The sequence below is a fragment of the Salvelinus alpinus genome, chromosome 30 (genome assembly GCF_045679555.1).
Source record: "Salvelinus alpinus chromosome 30, SLU_Salpinus.1, whole genome shotgun sequence".
NCBI lineage: Eukaryota > Metazoa > Chordata > Actinopteri > Salmoniformes > Salmonidae > Salvelinus > Salvelinus alpinus.
Window position 1 is genome coordinate 24,454,597 of NC_092115.1, and position 21,667 is coordinate 24,476,263.

The window sequence follows — 21,667 nt, forward strand, 5'->3', positions numbered from 1 at the left end:
ATGCGTTTTTCTGGATTTTTTTGTTGATATTCTGTCTCTCACTGTTCAAATAAACCAACCATTAAAATTATAGACTGATCATTTCTTTGTCAGTGGGCAAACGTACAAAATCAGCAGGGGATCAAATACTTTTTTCCCTCACTGTAAGGGTTAAGATTAGATAGTCCATTGAGTATCTCTTTTGGAAATGGAAATTATCAGGTTGAAATTATAGATTTGTATTATATTATATATTATTATATTATTATTATTGTTATAAAATTATAGAAATATGCCATGACTACGAAAATATAGTGTTCTGGATAAAATGGGTACACACTAATCTGGAAAAGGCCAAACAGTTTAGTCCCCAGAAGGCCATTTTGAAAGAGGGTTGATAGACACAGGACAACAGCTTAATGGATGCTTCGATGCTTTATGTAGCTGTGGTATGGAGTTGACTGTCCAAACAAGCTTGTTTTCTCTGGTGAGCTCATGTCCAAACTTCAACATGTGAGAAGGGGATGATGGCTTTTTACCCTTTTGTTCCCTGGCTTTGTCAACTTTATTATGGATGTAGTCTACTCCCTCTGCTGGTGACAGTTGCCCGGAGTTCTTGTCACCTCTTGAACAATTCTATAGCCTGGATGCCAGTCTGTTTCTGCTCTCATACCAACTCCTAATGTAATTGCCATGCCATGGCAAGAGACATGGGACCAGGCTAAGTTTCTCCCTGAAGTACATGTAGAACTCTCTGATTATTTGCATTCATTAAAGCAACATGGAAAGTGGCAATTAAAGCAATGATTTACAATGCAGCATGTTGGAGTAGCTAACGAGTTAGCAGATCTTTTTTGATATATTCTCATCTCTGCTTCACATTTAGTATATCTGTTAACAAGACCATTCTAGATTATTTTCTAAACTTTCAGGCAAAGTTTGAGGGCTCAGAGTTTCCATGGTCATTCGGGTGAGTATTTCACACTGTATAGAAAACAGCCTCCAGTAAAAATGACTTTCGATCACTTTTGACCTTAGCAGTAACTGAATCCCAAATGGAATAATCCATTGACTTAAAAATCAACTGTGCCAACAAATTTGGTTGGGCGATAACAAAGTATTATCCTCCCCATGTAAAATCCTAATTTTCACTGTCAACTTTGCAGATGATAGTCTTGTCTACAGCAGAGTCATATGCTTACAGGGTCCATCTGTGGGATCTTTTACATACAGTACAAAGCCAGCTTCTCATTTTCACCAAAGTGACTTATTCTTATGATTTTGTTCTCTGTGTTCCTATTTGAGCCCTCATTCTAAGCAGTGAGCGCAGGGAGTCAAAACAAAACTTATATTAAAAAGCAAATAATATATCCTCTGTAGTTGTCTTGAATTAGAAGTTTAATGAACACTGATTTTAAAAGATGATTTCATTACTGTGACTTTGCCAGCAGTTTCGAGGACAGCATCTTCCCAATACACTGGATTATTGTTGTTGGGTCTAACCATGCAAGTACTATTCCTTAAATTTAAAGAAAGCTAAATATCCAATAGAACTGCAGGTGTCCATGTTTTCTTTAGTTTGTATCCAACAAAAGGTAACTTGTAACATCATTTTACCAAGGTAAAAGTAAGATACTAGATAAAAATACTTCTTTAATCACATGATTCTTAATGAAACAAGCAAAGTTTCAATTAGCAATTTCAGTTATATCAAGTGATGCTCTTTGAGTTGTTAGTTATATTGTATTGCTCATTCACAAGTGCACATTGATGATCCATGAAGTGGAATTCTCATCTGATAACAAATTTTAAAAAACAAATCAATAAAAAATAGACAGTCTAGTTCATAGTGTTTTTTTAATAACAGAGAACGTGTTATGGTACAAGGCCAGAGTACATAAAGTCACATTTAAAGTGTCATTAGTCGTATGTATGGATACACATGGTATACACCGTCCAACGAAATACTTTCTTGCCTGTTCCTTTTCCACAATGCAAATTCCTGGTGTTCCAGTGTTCATCTCCCCCTTTTGAGGAATGAGGCTGATGTTAGGACTGATTCACCGGCAGTTCCCCTGATACACATCCGTTCTCTGCGCTACATCCACAGACAAAACTGGGCCAACTGATCTCTGTTTAGAGACAGCATGTGTTCAAGGGCAGGCAACACCATCAATGCTTCCCATGCTCCCCCTCCACACAGCCCAGCGGCCCAATGAATCCCAATGCATTGATCAGATCCTAGCCAGTTCTACAAGCTAGTCCAATATGCCAATCCAGATCTGACAGCCAGGCCAGCACAGTCCACTTTTAGTATAGATACCACCAGGGGGTTGGTTGGCTTCGTCACCCACTTTGACATCACAGCCAATAGCCTTGTCCTGGATGCTGATTAAGTGGAATACTGCCCGTGGGGAGGCATACAGAACATACGTCTATAAAGCTCTATCACATCTATCTATCGCTGCCTCGTCCCAGCAGAAATCAAGATAAACCTCTTTGAGCTGCCTTGGTTTATACACTGTAATCCAAAGGTCAGATATTTGCGGGCTAACACATTGTCGGTCAGAACTCTCTCTATGAGCATACAGAAATCAATTTGGTTGTGCCCCGTACTGCCTCCAGAGAGGCAATGTCGTCTCTGAAGTGATAGGAGTGCGTGTGACAGTTGTGACAGGAGCCTTCAGAAGTCTGCCTGTGCCGTTGTCATGCCACTACCAAGCTGACTGGCAGAACAAAGGCCTGATGTGAGTGTAGCTGCATAGGTCCCAACTGGGGTAGCCTGCTCAGCAGAACGTTGAGAGATAATTTTCTCAGCAAATCATCTTATTAAAAAAATTGTTAATTTAAGCGTGCAAACTTTTCAACACACTTTAAGAACATGTCATAACCAGAAATTCCTATACAGCCTCATCACAGGAAATGGTCTGTTGCATTTGCATTTCCATCCCAGATGCACAAGTTATATATAGAACGCAGAGAGCTTGTAATGCCAGAGTTGATTTGCTTAATTAATTGAGTGAGTCATGCAGTAAATATTCTGAAGCACAGGAAGGAATCACATTCGTCATATTGGTTGTGGATCTTGAGCACTACACATTAATCCACCTTATTTCCTCTAATGTCCTCCACATGTACTTCCTCCAACCCTCATGTCGGTGGCTACTGATCTTTGTAACTCACTAATCTAAGAATGAGTTTGGCAAAGAATGTAATGTATGCCTGTGTTTGGTCATTTGAGACTTGACTATATGAACAAGACAGAATTCAGTAGAACTGGGAACCGAATCCATGAAGATTGTATGACAGCATCCGATCTGAAATCAATTGCTAAATATTTATGGAAGACAAAAAAGGCATTTGAAATGAATCAGAGATTTGAGGTTCCTTTGTGGGTTAAGAAAGCTGTACAAATAAAATATTAAAGGATAAATTGACTGTGTTAGAGTTTCCAATTGTCTTACCCAATCACTCATTCCTAAGGCTACTCGAGTAATGAACTGGCCAATTGCTGACCCAAACAATTCTCACAATGTTAATTGACAGGACATCTTACTTGTTTACAGAGGGCAGAAATGTGTAATTGTCACGCCCTGACCTTAGAGATCCTTGTTATGTCTCTATTTTGGTTTGGTCAGGGCGTGAGTTGGGGTGGGCATTCTATGTTTTGTGTTCTATGTTTTCTATTTCTGTGTGTTTGGCCGGGTGTGGTTCTCAATCAAAGGCAGCTGTCTATCGTTGTCTCTGATTGAGAACCATACTTAGGTTGCCTTTTCCCACCTGTCTGTGTGGGTAGTTGTCCATGTGTAGTTGCCTGTGAGCACTACGTTGGCGTCACGTTTCGTTTGATGTTTATTGTTTTGTTGGCGAATTCTTATATTAAATAAGCATGTACGCTCACAACGCTGCGCTTTGGTCCACTTCTTCCCAAGACGATCGTGACAGTAATAACACAGATGGTACGGTATAACAGACAGGGGTCAGCAACAACAACAACAAAAATACTTGTTTTTATATCAGAGGAAGGCATATTCATAATCCCTTCCCTACTGCAATAAGGGTCAATAGCAATTGATTGAGGAGTGCAATTTCACTCTCTCTCACACTCTCACCCTTTCTGTGTCAATCTGGAGGATATCTAAGACTGGCCTCCTGTCCTCACCTCCCATCCCAAACCTCTCTGCTCCCCACACCTCTCTCCCCACACCTCTCTGCTCCCCACACCTCTCTGCTCCCCACACCTCTCTGCTCCCCACACCTCTCTGCTCCCCACACCTCTCTGCTGCAGTTCAAGGAGAGAGTGGAGGCTGAGGGGTCAGTGTTTTCCCATATATTAATTTAATCGTTGCTGCCACTGCAAAAAAATATATAATAATATACATATATTTTTTAAATGTCTGCTGAGATGTGCTTTTAAGATCAGTGACAAATGACATATCTTCCTCAGATTCTTATCAGGTCATCTGAGAAACCTCTAAGGTAACTAGCTAGCTAGCTTGTAATCCTGGAAGTGTAACCAATCTTATATATAGATGTATGTAATAATTCTTAGCTAAAATACAGTAATGTTATGCTAGTAAAATTATTTTTGGGGTTAATATATAATTGGCTACTGATGTCAGTGAGAATTCAAATTAAACTGTCCTCGATTTTCAGAAGAGTTTCAAAGGAGTATAACATAATTTCATTTGCAATAGAATGTTCTTTAAAGAATTCACCAGAAATGGGAGATACCTAGTCAGTTGCACAACTGCCTTAATCGACGTCACCGGCGCCTGTGGAGAAGTTGTTGTTGCGGGTTACCTGCCTTGCTCAAAGGCAGAACGGCAGATTTTGACACCTTGCCGGCTTGAACCAGTGACCTTTCAGTTACTTGCCCAATGCTCTTAACTACTAGGCTGAGTAACCTTCTCACAGTCATTCAACAACAAAAAATATCCCAGGGGGCATGCCCCCAAACCCGCTCCAGGTAGACCCCACATGCCCCCCTTAATTTCCAACAATTTTATAAACCTTTTTCTTGAGTATTGTAGATTGAGGTTGCAAGCAGGGAAACATTCTCAAAACCAAACCAATCTCTGATGTGCAGAAAAATAAAATAAATCCAGGTGCATCGTTTGGTGGGTGTATACAGATGTGGGATCTGAATTTGATCCAGTTTGGGGAAATTATCCTGCAACAACATGAAATGTGAATTATTATGTGGTTTATAATTAATTGACATTTCTATTAGTTGATTTATTTCTCGTAAGGGAAAATCAACTCTGAAATGTCAAACCTTTTTTAAACCTCAAATACTCTACAAGTTTAAAATGTCCTGTTCTTCTGCAACAGGGTGATAAAATTAAGATCCTACATCTGTAGCATTTGGGATATTTCCAGTGAGGGAATGGGGCTTGTATGCCTCCAGAAGGCTGTTGTTGTGTTTGCCACGGGCCATAAAGCCATTAAAAACCTCTTAATCAGATGTGGCTTGCCCACAGCACATTACTTGAACTGTCAGTTCTTTTATGCTGACTTTGATGGATACATTTACTAGTTGAAAGCATGGGAAAAACACTGCTCGTAGCGCCCAGCATGGAGTGCATGGGCTTATTTTAAGGTGTTGCTAATGTGGTGCATTTTAAGAAAATAAATAACTAACTGAATGGACTTGGCAGGTCAAACATTTACCTTTTAGGATGGGTTTTAGGGTATACATTCTTGGGTTTTGATATGTAGCCCATTGCTAGTTCGCTATTTGCTGCTTTCTGACTAATGAACTGTGCTTCATTGAACCCTGCCACTCAATGAAATGCAAGAGATAAAAGCACTTAGAAGATCCTTGAGTATGGCAGGCAGGTAAAAAGAAAACTCTCTGCTCCTGGGGTGAAGACTCCTTTAAAAGCTGAAACATGTCTGCTTTTAATTCACCTCTAAAGATAGAGCAAGTGTGGCATTTTATTGTGCAGATACATTTTCCATCAATGAATACATTTTTATTTTTTTGGGCCCCATCACTCCGCTAGAAATTGGCTTATGTTGTTGCCTCTAACTCCAGGGCTCTAATTTGAAGAGGCCTGTGCTAAAATATTGATTTATGGATTTTAATCAGTTGTCTTATTTGGCATGCAGCAATGTCAGATAGTTATAGATATGCACAGCCAATTTTTTCCCACCCTTGGCCTGCCCTGCTGGGAACTGGCAAAGTCCAGATTAATGACTGTGGAAAGGGCCTGTGGTCTGCTGCGTTCAGGTTAATCATACCTGGTACTGCTCTGTGAGAGTTGGCATCCTGATTAACTGAGGATTCGCTTAACTAGCTTAGCTCTGTAAACACCCTTCAGCAACTATTTTGTTTCCTTCCAAAATGCTGTTTCATATCTCATGGACTAGGCTAATAGCTACATAAAATTAATTACTAAAACATGTCTAACAAGAAATACTTGGCCTGGCCTTGCATAAAACATGTATTTGTATACCTGTGGCATTTTTGTATGCAGTGATAGCTAGCGTATAGCCTGTTGCACACAACAACAAACCAAGAAAACGTCAAAGACAATTGAAAGATAAAATGACAAAATAGCAAGTTTATGTAAATAAAGCCGATATATTAGGCCTATTCTTGGACTAAAAGGATTTTCTTCTATAGTTCAATAGACCTTCAACTGTGTTGTTTTTCCTCCTACTGTAATGCTTAGAATACAACACACTGCCGCTGTCTAAATTTACTGTACTGTACAGTCTCTCCTAATACAGCAAGCAAGTTGGTGAGTGTAATGGATTTTGCAACCAGTGTTGAATTCATTATTTCAGTTAGTAGTTTCTGAAATAAAAGCTTGTGTCAAAAGTCTAAGATACTCAGAGAGCTTTGAACCGCTAACAATGGTCCTTTCAGCTTGCAATTATCCCATCAGCCAGCCCAAAAGATCCTTTGTTTCTAGGATGAAAAATGTATCTTAAATTAAAATGCTCCATTTATCCAGTAAATTATTATGCATATAATCATTTGTGTATTGAGGCATGACGCATTTTCATTATCTAAAAAATAGTTTTTCACTAGCGTGAGAAGTTGTCACATTGAGTGGCTTTTCATTTTCATTTCGTTATGCATTCTGAGGTTGAACTTGATATGTCATAGTCTAGGTTTTAAAACTCCAGTTGTGGAACTAACGGTTTCAATATATTGTTTGAGGAAACCTTTAAAAAATACAGTTAATAACAGCTTTTATTACACCCCCCCACCCCTCCCGCTACCCATTTTTTGTTGGCAGAAAATGACAAAACAGGTTTACCATGACAGGTGATAAATGGATGCTGTGGGGGAATCTATCTGCTGCATCAACACATTGAAAATGGGATCTCCAAAAGATAACAAATTACAAGAAGCCAGCAATGATTCACACAGACCAGCCACAACTGGTATTGTAGAGATCCCATTTTCCTTCTGCTGGCAAAGTGACAAATTCCCCCCAAAACAATCTGTCATGTATGATAGTTTGAAATGTAATGCATTTGGTGTTTGAATTAATAATATGCATTTCTGTTTGCTCAAAATGACTATCATTATTATTAGCTTTGCTGACCTGCTCAATGAACACCAGGAAGCAGTATGAATGACATTTAAAATCCCTTTCTCTCACAACCATATATAAAACAGAATGACCTAAAACAGGATTATCTGTATCGTTCTCCTCCTCCAGGACTGGGACAGCAGAGAAATAGTAAACAATGTGTGTGTCTGTGTGTTTGCTTTTGTGCATGTGTGCATGTGTGTGTGTGGGGCATAATAGTACAAAGTGGACGGATGCCCTTGTGGCCAAGGGCCTTTCTTTTAGGAACACTGAGATAGGTATCATCAGCACCATGTCATATTTGAGATCTAATCCTGCTGCCGTCCTCAGTGTATAATAAAACTGAATAGCTGTCGGAGAGCGAAAATGAAGCAATTTTGACATATTTGCAATTCCTTACAGCTGACAACACAAGTTGCAAAGGCTGTCGCTTCATCTCCCAGTAGGTGAGGAAAGACCCTGAGGAAGAGACAAGGCGAGGAAAGTAAATGAGGATTTCTCTTTTCATGTTGAGAGAAGGATCATCTTCACTACTTTGTGTATTCCAACAGCAGGAGGGTGCTGGCGTAGTATGCATGTTCTTTACCCTGGCTGACAGAGAGCTCATGTTCAAGGGGATAGGCTATGTGTGTGTGTGTGTGCGTGTGTGTGCGTGTGTGTGCCTGTGTGTGCGTGCGTGTGCGTGCGTGCGTGCGTGTGCGTGCGTGCGTGCGTGCGTGCGTGTGTGTGTGTGTGTGTGTGTGTGTGTGTTTTGTCTGACTATAACACCTCTCCTCTCTTTGTGTGTTGACAGGTGCAGGATTAGTCATCGCCACAGGAAAACCACTGCTTGAATTTAAGGTAAAACAGCATAATCCATAAAGCTATGGTTTATCATTCAGTATTTATGGTTTGGAAGTCAGCATGTATATTGTGTTGACATGTACAGCTTTGCCTTTTCAATGTATCCCTCAGTAAATGAGATGACAGGGAAAAAGCTCTGTTTGTTATTTTAAAAAAAATATATATTTCACCTTTATTTAACCAGGTAGGATAGTTGAGAACAAGTTCTCATTTACAACTGCGACCTGGCCAAGATAAAGCAAAGCAGTGCGACAGAAACAACAACACAGAGTTACACACGGAATGAACAAGCATACAGTCAATAACACAATAGGGCAATAAAGGCAATAAATAGGCCATAGTAGCAAGTAATTACAATTTAGCAATTGAACACTGGAATGATAGATGTGCAAGTGGAAATACTGGTGTGCAAAAGAGGAGAAAGGTAGATCAAATTAAAACAATATGGGGATGAGGTAGGTAGATTGGATGGGCTATTTACAGATGGGCTATGTACAGCTGCAGCGATCGGTTAGCTGCTCGGATAGCTGATGTTTAAAGTTAGTGAGGGAAATATAAGTCTCCAGCTTCAGCAATTTTTGCAATTCGTTCCAGTCATTGGCAAGTCAACTGGAAGGAAAGGCGGCCAAAGAGGTGTTGGCTTTGGGGATGACCAGTGAGATATACCTGCTGGAACACGTGCTACGGGTGCATGTTGTTATCATGACCAGTGAGCTGAGAATAGGCGGAGCATTACCTAGTTATAAAGCTATCATCCCTACTACTATACATTCGATGAAGCATTTAGAGACCAGTTTTCTTTCATCTTCAATTAAACCTCTAACTTTTCTAAACTGGTTGAAAACAAGTGAGTTATCACTTGTTGCATGCTGGAAAGTATCCTGATGCTTAAGAGGCCAGAGTAACTGTCTGACTGACCTGGCCACGCTTAATTGTTACTAATGTGTTCAGAGCATCACAGCCAGGGCTTAGCACTGAATAAGTAATGCGTACTGTAGAGATTCATTTATTCGATCCACACAACAGCAGATTAGGATTTTTTTATGTATGACGGGAGGTAGCCGGCTCAGAGACTCTAGATGCCTCTGGGATATGGCATCTTTAACTTCTTAATGAAATACTTTGAGGGATTGTTGCTATTGTGGCGGGGCAGCAGACATGAGATGAAAGGGAAGTTAGCCACTGGAAGCCTGCAGTCACACAGGCACACAGGCACGCACACACGCACGCACGCACGCACGCAGGCACGCAGGCAGGCAGGCACACACGCACGCACGCACCCACGCACACAGCCCCTAATGCTGATGAGTTGTCCTCCCAGGGCAAGGTACACTAGACCTGGCAGTCTAACGGGTGGCTGCCTGTTAATGAATTAGACCTGGAGTCACCTCTCTGGGATATGTTGGGAACTGAACAGATCAGAATTCAATGCCCCTGGTACAGGCAGTGGTGATACATGAATAATCTAGCCAAATCTTACCCTGGCTTGATCAATAATGGATGGAATGGATTGGTTTCACTTTCTACACGTTCCGCTTCCTACACTGCATCATAAAGCTTGTTTCCAAACGAGTAGAGGTGTATCAAAATATCTTATTCATCATAACCAGTCAAATCTTACTAGGTGGAAGTCACGATGAAACAAAGCTTTATGAGTCTGTAATTTTTAGCTATGTCCATTATTTAGTTGTTAACATGCTCCTGTTGAAGTCCTTTCAGTTTTTTTCTTCTTTTTTCCCCCTCCACTCCATATACAAACATACACATACGAACAACAACAACTTACAGATGCACAAAAACAATGACTATGTCTCATCTGCCCAGGCCTGCATGCTCACACCCCTATCTCTAGTGCCTGCATGCTCACACCCCTATCTCTAGTGCCTGCATGCTCACACCCCTATCTCTAGTGCCTGCATGCTCACACCCCTATCTCTAGTGCCTGCTTTATTGTTTGCCACTTGGCCTTAAATTGTATCAATGTGTTTTTCCTCGCTCACCAAAGCTATTTCAATATTTCAATAATACAATTATTAGATTTTTCATTATGTTAATGATGGAGGATCTTCCAAGAGTCTTGATGATCATCCAGGTGCTTCCAGGTGCTTTTTGGCAAACTTGAGTCAACATTTTGGACAAGATGGGTCCCATTATGTCTGATGAAAACCAAACACTGCCTTCCACAGAAATAACCTTATACCAACGGTCAGGCATGGTGGTGGCAGTGTGATGCTTTGGGGATGCTTTGCTGCCTCAGGACCTGGATGACTTGCCTTCATAATCCCAATTGAGATGTTGTGGCAGGATTTAAAACAAGCAGTTCATGCTTGAAAATCCACAAAAGTTGCTGAGTTAAAGCAGTTCTACATGCATGACTGAGCCAAAATTCCTCCACAGTGTTGTGCGAGACTGTTCAATAACTACAGGAAGCATTTGGTTGGAGTCATTGCAGCTAAAGGTGGCACAGCCAGTTATTGAATGTAAGGGGGCAATTACTTTTTCACACAGGGGAATTGTGTCACGTTCCTGACCTGTTTTCTGTTGTTTTGTATGTGTTAGTCGGTCAGGGCGTGAGTGTGGGTGGGCATTTCTATGTTATGTGTTTCTATGTTGGTAAATGGGTGACCTGATATGGTTCTCAATTAGAGGCAGGTGGTTTTCATCTCCTCTGATTGAGAACCATATTAAGGTAGGTGGTTTCACATTGTTTGTTGTGGGTGATTGTCTCCTGTGTTTGTGTATGTTGCGCCACACGGGACTGTTTCGGTTTGTTTGTTCGTTCGTTCGTTCGTTTGTGTAGTCATTTTTCCTGTTCGTGCGTTCTTCGTTATATTGTAAGTTCTTACGTCCAGGTCTGTCTACATCGTTTATTTGTTTTGTTAATTATCAAGTGTAGTTCGTTTTCGTCTTGTCTAATAAATCATTATGTCATTTCACAACGCTGCGCTTTGGTCAAATCCCTACTCCTCCTCTTCAGACGAAGAGGAGGAGGAAACTCGTTACAGAATCACCCACCAACCAAGGATCAAGCAGCGAGTGAAGAAGCAGCAACAACGATCGCAGGATTTCTGGACTTGGGAGGAAATAATGGACGGAAAAGGACCCTGGGCTAAGGTTGGAGAGAATCGCCGTTCTCGGGAGGAGAAGGAGGCAGCCACAGCCCAGGAGCGGTGGTATGAGGAGGCAGCACGTAAGGGGCTAAAGGGTAGTGTGGCGAAGTCAGGTAGGAGACCTGCGCCTACTCCCTGTACTTACCGTGGAGAGCGAGAGTACGGGCAGACACCGTGTTACGCAGTAGAGCGCACGGTGTCTCCTGTACGTGTGCATAGCCCGGTGCGGTACATACCAGCTTCTTGTATCTGCCGGGCTAGATTGAGCATTGAGCCAAGTGCCATGAAGCCGGCTCTACATATATGGCCTTCAGTACGTCTCCTTGGGCCGGCTTACATGGCACCAGCCTTACGCATGGTGTCCCCGGTTCGCCTACATAGCCCGGTGCGGGTTATTCCACCTCCCCGCACTGGTCGGGCTACGGGGAGCATACAACCAGGTAAGGTTGGGCACGCTCGGTGCTCAAGGGAGCCAGTACGCCTGCACGGTCCGGTATTTCCGGCGCCACCTCCCCGCCCCAGCCCGGTACCACCAGTGCCTACACCACGCACCAGGTTCCTGTGCGTCTCCAGAGCCCTGTTCCTCCTCCACGCACTAGCCCTGTGGTGCATGTCTCCAGACCGGTACCACCAGTTCCGGCACCACGCACCAAGCCTCCTGTGCGTTTCCAGAGTCCTGTGCGTCCTGTTGCTGCTCCCCGCACTAGCCCTGAGATGCGTGTCCTCAGCCCGGTACCACCAGTTCCGGCACCACGCACCAGGCCTAATGTGCGTCTCCAGGGTCCAGTATGCCCTGTTCCTTCTCCCCGCACTAGCCTTCAGGTGCGTGTCCCCAGCCCGGTACCACCAGTTCCGGCACCACGCACCAGGCCTACAGTGCGCCTCAGCCGGCCAGAGTCTGCAGTCTGCCCAACGCCGTCTGAGCTGTCCGTCTGCCTTGAGCCTTCAGAGCCGCCCGTCTGCCTTGAGCCTTCAGAGCCGCCCGTCTGCCTTGAGCCGTCAAAGCCGCCCGTCTGTCCCGAGCCTTCAAAGCCGCCCGTCTGTCCCGAGCCTTCAAAGCCGCCCGTCTGTCCCGAGCCTTCAAAGCCGCCCGTCTGTCCCGAGCCTTCAGAGCCGTCCGCCAGACAGGAGCCACTAGAGCCGTCCGCCAGACAGGAGCCGCTAGAGCCGTCCGCCAGACAGGAGCCGCTAGAGCCGTCCGCCAGACAGGAGCCGCTAGAGCCGTCCGCCAGACAGGAGCCGCTAGAGCCGTCCGCCAGACAGGAGCCGCTAGAGCCGTCCGCCAGACAGGAGCCGCTAGAGCCATCCGCCAGACAGGAGCCGCTAGAGCCGTCCGCCAGACAGGAGCCGCTAGAGCCGTCCGCCAGACAGGAGCCGCTAGAGCCGTCCGCCAGACAGGAGCCCCTAGAGCCGTCCGCCAGCCATGAGCAGCCAGAGCCATCAGCGAGCCATGAGCAGCCAGAGCCGTCAGCGAGCCATGAGCAGCCAGAGCCGTCAGCGAGCCATGAGCGTCCAGAGCCGTCAGCCAGCCATGAGCGTCCAGAGCCGTCAGCCAGCCATGAGCGTCCATAGCCGCCAGCTAGCCATGAGCAGCCAGAGCCGCCAGCCAGCCATGAGCTGCCCCTCAGCCCGGAGCTGCCATTAATCCAGAACTGCCCCTCAGTCCAGAGCTGTCTCTCTGTCCGGAGCTGCCCTTCAGTCCGGAGTTGCCCCTCTATCCTGAGCTACCTCTCTATCCTGAGCTACCTCTCTATCCTGAGCTACCTCTCTGTCCTGAGCTACCTCTCTGTCCTGAGCTACCTCATTCCGGTGCTGCCCCTTAATACAGTGGGGTTTATTTGGAGGGTGGTCATTCGGAGGGGAATGCGGAAGCTGGGATTGACTATGGTGGGGTGGGGACCTCGTCCAGAGCCTGAGCCACCACCGTGGTCAGATGCCCACCCAGACCCTCTCCTAGACTTTTGGTGGTGCGTCCGGAGTACGCACCTTGAGGGGGGGGTTATGTCACGTTCCTGACCTGTTTTCTGTTGTTTTGTATGTGTTAGTCGGTCAGGGCGTGAGTGTGGGTGGGCATTTCTATGTTATGTGTTTCTATGTTGGTAAATGGGTGACCTGATATGGTTCTCAATTAGAGGCAGGTGGTTTTCATCTCCTCTGATTGAGAACCATATTAAGGTAGGTGGTTTCACATTGTTTGTTGTGGGTGATTGTCTCCTGTGTTTGTGTATGTTGCGGCACACGGGACTGTTTCGGTTTGTTTGTTCGTTCGTTCGTTTGTGTAGTCATTTTTCCTGTTTGTGCGTTCTTCGTTATATTGTAAGTTCTTACGTCCAGGTCTGTCTACATCGTTTATTTGTTTTGTTAATTATCAAGTGTAGTTCGTTTTCGTCTTGTCTAATAAATCATTATGTCATTTCACAACGCTGCGCTTTGGTCAAATCCCTACTCTTCCTCTTCAGACGAAGAGGAGGAGGAAACTCGTTACAAATTGTGTGTTCAATAACTATGTTAATTTAAAAAAATAAGTATGAAAATGTTTTGTTATTTGTAAACGTATTCCTTTATCTAATATTAGCTTTTGGTTGAAGATATGATAACATTCAGTATCAAAAATACAGACAATCAGAAATGGGGCAAATACTTTTTCACGGCACTGTGTTTGTTGTCACTTATTAAGCATCCTAAGCAAGTATTCAATATTGTTAGTGGTCCGCTTACTGTAGATTGTGATTCTTTTCTTTTTCCTATTGCCATTATTTAATTATTTCCACATAAATATATATCCTGAGATTTTGGAGCATTCTGAAAATATTTTTAGCAAAGGGGCATTGAGTTTACAATATTGGTCAGGTATATCAGAAAGATCATCTCCAAATTATCAGGAATCAAGGTAAGACCCAGATGCAGAAAGTAACACTGTTTATTGTAGCGACAGGGGCAGGCAAGACAGGTCAAAGCAGGTAGGGGTCGAAGATCCAGGGTAAGGCAAAAGTACAGGACGACAGGCAGGCTCAGGGTCAGGCAGAGAGGTCAGGCGGGCGGGTATAGGGGCAGGACATGCAAAGGTCAAGAACCAGGAGGACGAGGAAAGAGAAGCTGGGAAACGATAGGAGCTGACAGGAAAAACGCTGGTTAGCTTGAACGAACAAGACAAACTGGCAACAAACAGACAGAGAACACAGGTATAAATACACAGGGGATGATAGGGAAGATGGGCGATACCTGCAGGGGGGTGGAGACAAGCACATGGACAGATGAAACAGATCAAGGCATGACAGTACCCCCCCCCCCCCCCCCTCGAGGGACACCACCTGGCATTCCACCTGGGCGAATACCTGAATGACTGGGGTGCCGGCGGCGAAAGTCGGCGATGAGGGCCGGGTCCAAGATGTCTTTAGCACCTCTCTTCTGGGCCATAACCCTAAAAATCAACCAGGTACTGGAAACCCCTGCCCCGTGGTCGAACCCTCAGGAGGTGTTTCACCGTGTACGCTGGCTGGCCATCGATGACACGGGGGGAGAGATGGGCCTAGAAACAGAAGACAAGAGACAGTTAGACATAGTTTTGACTCTCAACACAGAAAAGGTAGGAAAATACGAAGGGTACAGGGCAACAGTGGATGAACAGCAGAGGGGCTAATGATCTTGGAGCGGGGGGGACAGGTCTCGGCTTCTGGGGGTATAGCCATGACACTATAGCAACTTGCCAGTGCCTCGGACTTGACCTTCCTGGATACCGGTCGGTGCTGCAGAAGCGAAGTGGCCCGGGCCATACTGAACCCCTCCCAGAGGTCCTGGTACTCTGCAGAGCTGGCGGAGAAGTCCGGGGCAATTTACAAGCCCCCAGGAAGACGTCCCGGGGGGCAGGCAGAGCTGACTTCAGGCAATGAGTGTGGCAGGACTGGGCTCCAGTCCACGATGGCACCAGTAGCCCAGTCAATGGAGGGATTGCGTCGCTGGAGCCAAGAGAATCCCAATATCACAGGAACCTGCGGAGACTCACCAGCAGGAATTGGATGGCCTCGCTGTGGTTCCCCGACAAGCGTAGGCTGACGGGGGTGGTCTGGTGGTTGACACGGTCTATAAAGCGCCCATCCAGCGATCTAACACCCATGGGAATGGAGAGGGGTTGAGTGGGGATGCCCAGCTCGGACGCCAGTGTAACATCCATGAGACTCACATCGGCCCCCGAGTCAATTAGTACCTGGAGAGACTTGGACTGGTCGCCCCACAGCAGGGTGGCATAGAGAGTGGGGCGAGTAAGGGGAGTAGAACAATTATCTTTCAGACTCACCAGTGTACTCACTCCAACGAATGAGCTAGCTCTCTTGAAGGGACAAGTTGACACAAAATGACCGGCAGTACCGCATTACAGGCAACTCTGGGTCTCAAGTCCTCGTATGCGTTCGGCTGGAGGCAGTCTAGCCCTGCCGAGCTGCCTTGGCTCGGGAAGAAGTGAATCGGCAGTCTCCGGAGGCTCTTGGAGGGCCTCGGGTAAGCACGGATCCTTTCGGGGACTTCCAGAGTTTACTAGCTGCAAGGTTGGATCCCTGAGTGAGCGATTGGAACCGCAATCAAACCTCTTCTCCCTCCTACATTCCCGTAGCCGACCATCGATCCAGATGGTTAAAGCGATGAGTGTGTCGAGATCTGTCGGTAGTTCTCGGGCTGCCAGCTCATCCTTTACCTCCTCCGATAATCCATACAGGACCGTGTCGAACAGCGCTTCCGGTTCCAGGTACCGTCCGCTGCTAGCGAGCTGAACTCCACCGCATAGTCTGCCACACTGAGGGTGTCCTGCCGAAGCTGGAGTAACTTCCGGGCAGCCTTTCTCCCGGGTCGCTCAAACTGGGCATACTTGATTTAGTCAGTAAAGATATAAAGGAGTTGAAGGCAGGCCTGGAAATGACTGACAAAAAAAGCTGTGACAATGGATAAAGAAACAAACAAGCTAAAAGTGACAGTCAATACGAAACAGACGTTAATGAACTTATAAAGGAGAACATCTTTCTGAGAGAAGCATTCCTTGATATACAGACCAGATCTATGACAGAAAATCTAACACTTTCTGGTATTCAAGAAAGAGAACGAGAAGTTCCTGAAAGAGTAGTGAATGAATTCTTTCTTACAGCGCTTCAAATCCCAATCGATGCTGTCGATAAAATCCAACTCGAACATGTACACTCTTTCGGAAAACGAGGACAGAGTTATGAGCGCCCAATCGTTGCCAAATTTGCTTTCTTTAAAGATAAATAATGGTTAAATGTGTAAAATACTCGCTGGCACGAAAATAGGCATGAATGATCAGTTCATGGTCGCCCCACAGCAGAGATTGCAGAACGGGGCAAACTTCTGTGTCCAATCTTCAAGCAGAATAGATTAAAAGGGAAGCGTGCAGCTCTCGTAGTCAATCAACTGTATATTAACAACCAAATGTTTCGAGACACAAAGACTACTCCATTGCTATTCTAAAAATGTAAAAGTTCTCATAGATGAGTCGAATAATGGAACACCAAAATCTAGCCATGGTAGGGATTGTAATAATATATATTTTTTAAATAGATAAAAAAGCAATCAAATTAAACAAATGTTAAATAAACTACAACTACACTATACCATTCAAGATAAGGAATGTTGTAAAATAATTATTTAACTTTCTATTTAAAGTATTTTATAAGTGGATAAGACAGGATTAGAAGAAAGGAAATCTAGCAAAATAATACATATTCAAATATAATGAATTGGAACACAAAAGTACTCAATCAACATGGTGGAGATGTGTGGATGTATTGTGATGGAAGGTGTGGTGTGTGTTTTTGTGTTTGGAAAAGCGTGGCATTAAGTGAGTGAGTAAGGAAACTGTTGCATATCCCAGAACCAATGTGTATTTGTGATCAGGGTTTGCGAGAGAGAGCTATCAGTTTTGTGCAGATGAGGGATATACATCTTAAAATAAATTCTACATCTAATTTATTTATTGTCCTATCATGATGGAAGGGTCCCCAACCCTATACCCCAGACACCCATCTGAGTGATCCATACACTAAAGAGAAGTCCTTATCTGTTTTATGGGCTTACTGTAAGTTGCCTATATGCAGCCAAAACAGAAAGAGGAATGTGGACAGAGACCTATTAGAGCAGCACCGCCCCCTCAAGATTCTGAGCCTGCCTGGCAGGGTTGGTCCTACAAAGCCAGAGCACCCTGATGGGAGTGCATAATATACAAGGAAATTCTCAATGCTGCTAATGAGAACCTTGACGACCTTGTACCTAGCTGGTGGGGATTCCGGTGGGGTACCCCCTCCCAGGTAGTGGCAGTGCTGGCAACACTTGCTGCAGTAACCCAGGGGGAAGGGGTCACAGTCGGACAATCAGAGAGGGGGAATATTATTGTGACCCTTGTGGCACAAAATAATCAAAGGTCTGACTGCACAGACATGCTTGGGAAAGGGGTCACAACAGGGAATCAGTGTGCGTGTGTTTCAGGGAAAGGAGGTGTTTCTGATCTCTAGGACTTAGGACCTAGGACTTGACATTGGTTAACCTTTCTGAACCACCCATCCCGGTATCGGGATAATTGTCATCAGCAACGCTGAATAGCATAGCGCCACAAAATATTCATATTCATGAAATCACAAGTGCAATATTGCAAAACACAGCTTAGCCTTTTGTTAATCCACCTGTCGTCTCAGATTTTGAAATTATGCTTTACAGCGAAAGCAATTCAAGCGTTTGTGTAAGTTTATCGATCGCTCAACAAAACATTAAGTACACTTAGCATCAGCTAACTTGGTCACGAAAATCAGAAAAGCAATCAAATTAATCGTTTACCTTTGATGATCTTCGGATGTTTTCACTCAAGAGACTCCCAGTTAGACAACAAATGTTCCTTTTGTTCCATAAAGATTATTTTTATATCCAAATACCTCCGTTCGTTTGGTGCGTTATCCTCAGAAATCCACAGGAAAGAGCGGTCACGACAACGCAGACGAAAATTCCAGATAATATCCATAATGTCCACGGAAACATGTCAAACGTTTTTTATAATCAATCCTCAGGTTGTTTTTCAAATATCTATTCGATAATATATCAACCGGGAGTGTTGGTTTTTCAATAGGACCGGGAGTAACAATGGCCGCCTTTCTCTGTTGCGCAAAACTCACTCTGAGAGCCCCCACCTATCCACTTACGCAATGTGATCGTTCTCGCTCATTTTTCAAAATAAAAGCCTGAAACCATGTCTAACGGCTGTTGACACCTTAGGGAAGCCATAGAAAAAGGAATCTGGTTGATATCCCTTTAAATGGGTGATAGGGATGCATAAGAACAGAGAGGTTTCAAAAACAAAGGCACTTTCTGATTGGATTTTCCTCAGGTTTTAGCCTGCAATATCAGTTCTGTTAAACTCACAGACAACATTTTGACCATTTTGGAAACTGTAGAGGGTTTTCTATCCTAATCTGACAATTATATGCATATTCTAGTTTCGGGGGCTGAGAAATAGGCAGTTTCAAATGGTGCTTTTCATGCTTTCTCAAACAGCTGTAACTGTATATGCATTCGTAAATCAAGTCCTTTCTTGAGTTGGGCTCTGGGATGTAACAACCGTTGAGCATCTGAGCTTATGGTTGATTGTGGGGGAAATGGGTTGAGTGTGTGTATGTGTGTGTGTGTGTGTGTGTGTGTGTGTGTGTGTGTGTGTGTGTGTGTGTGTGTGTGTGTGTGTGTGTGTGTGTGTGTGTGTGTGTGTGTGTGTGTGTGTGTGTGTGTGTGTGTGTGTGTGTGTGTGTGTGTGTGTGTCCAACATCTGTTGCTAGGGGGTAAGGATGTTAGGGACAATATAGGATGAATCACAATAATTGTTTGCTAAAATAATAATTGCTTGACAAAAATGTAATGCAATGACAATCCTGGTTATAAGTAACAATCCTTTGCATGAACTGTCAACATTATTACGCAATAATTTATTAAGATACGCAAGATTTTTGAATATACATTGTTTTTAATAGCTATATATGAAGCAAATTGTGTTGAGAGCATTGGAAATGCTTTCAGAGGTTGATCTGCTTCTGTTCTGTGGGTGGCACTGTGTGCTCTTTTTGAAGGATGGGTCCTGGCCTCTCGGGGGGCCTAGGGATCCGGGGGTACGGGGGTGGCCTGCCGGTCGATGGGATGACAACCCAACTTGGGATAGGGAGGGGCTTTAGCGGGTGGAATAGTGGAAAACAATCGGAGGGTTACTTAGTAGCAATGCAAATATCATAGTACAGCTATATGGATACTCAATCACTATGATACTTTTTCATGGTAAATGTACATATATATATATTATGATATATATATTTGAAACTTGTATCTCATTATGGTTATTGTATAGCCAGTTATAATTGTAATGGCTACGCAGATAATAAGAAAAGAGTAACAATATTTATCTGAGTTAAAGAGAAGGAATATAATACAATTTGGGGCAGCAGGTAGCCTAGTGGTTACAACGTTGGGCCAGTAACTGGAAGGTTGACTGACTTTCCTAGTTAAATAATGACATCTATTGTTTACAGGAAACTTATTCAACAATTTTAGATGAAGTTGTGTGGAAAAAGGACTGGGAGGTGAAATATACTTCTCCCATGAGCAAAGAAACTCAAAAGGGGTGATGATATTAATTAACAGTAATTTTGACCCGGACGTGCAAATCATCCAAACAGATCTGCAAGGTAGATGGATGATTTTAAATATGTTTTTGGACCATAAACAGATATGGCTCATTAACCTTTACGGACCAAATAATGATGATCCATGTTTCTTTGAAAATATATATAATAAATGATCAACCCTACAAGCAATACAAGACTCTATTATTATGGTGGGAGATAATGATACTGTTTTAAATACCTCAATGGACTGTAAAGGAAATCACACTACAAACTATCACCCTCATGCTCTTAAAGAAATCATGAATGTCATGGATATATTGTAACTAGCAGATATATGGAGGCTTATATATCCTGACCTAGTGAGATATACATGGCGGAGGCTCAATTAAGCTAGTCGTCTTGACTACTTTCTTATGTCATTCTCGTTGGCACCAATAGTTTAAAAAGTATTGATAGGGGACAGAATTTGGTCGGACCATCAGATAAATTGGCATATACATTACACTGACTGAATTTCCACATGGGATATTGGAAATTTGATCAAAGCCTATTGGATGATAACTTGTTTTTAACTAGGACAGAGGAATTTATAACTGAATGTTTCCGACATAACATAGGTACAGCAGATCCCCTTATTGTATGGGACACTTTTAAATGTGCCTTTAGAGGCCATGCAATTCAGTACTCAGCTTTAAAACAAAAGCAATTTAGGTCAAAAGGAAATAGAAGGTCTAACAGAACAGATACATAGCAATAAAAACTGTACCATAGAGGCTCAGAATAAGTAAGAAGAAAAACAAAAAGAAATGTAGGAACTTATTCAAGAAATATCACGTGTAATAATAAAGCAAACTGGATGGAATATGGGGAGAAATGTAACAAATTATTTTTTCATCTTCAACATAGAAATGCTACCAAATACAATTTACTGAAACGTGTCACCCACGATTCACCAAATTATATTTTGAAAGAGGAAGCAAAGTACTTCAAGCATATTTTTTCATTTCAGTCTCCTCCATCTCCTCTAACTAAGCTAATTGTCTCGATTTTTTTCTATTAATAATGTAAAGTTAACAGCTGTACATAAAGACTCATGTGCAAAATTACATAGGAGGAGCTTCTTGATGCAATTAAAGCCTTTAAGTCCGGTAAAACTCCAGGGCTGGATGGCATGCCAGTTGAGGTATACCAAACCTTTTTTGATATACTCAGAGTACCGTTATTAGCATGTTTTAACCACTCCTATATAAATGGTAGATTATCAGACTGTCACGCCCTGACCATAGTTTGCTTTGTATGTTTCTATGTTTTGTTTGGTCAGGGTGTGATCTGAGTGGGCATTCTATGTTGTATGTCTAGTTTGTCTGTTTCTGTGTTTGGCCTGATATGGTTCTCAATCAGAGGCAGGTGTTAGTCGTTGTCTCTGATTGGGAACCATATTTAGGTAGTCTGTTTTGTCATTGTGGGTTGTGGGTGATTGTCTATGTTAGTTGCTTGTGTCAGCACATTTCTTATATAGCTTCACGTT

The 21,667-nt window shown here is 43.4% G+C and overlaps 1 protein-coding gene across 2 annotated transcripts in view; it reads left to right on the top strand.

Annotated features, from left to right (window-relative positions):
- tnr (tenascin R (restrictin, janusin)) overlaps window positions 1-21,667 on the top strand; it is a 177,691-nt gene that overhangs the window by 63,850 nt on the left and 92,174 nt on the right. For both annotated transcript variants that reach the window (XM_071376932.1, XM_071376933.1), the window contains exon 2: window positions 8,326-8,372. The gene's annotated coding sequence lies outside the window, so the exon portion shown is untranslated. The remainder of the gene's footprint in view (window positions 1-8,325; window positions 8,373-21,667) is intronic.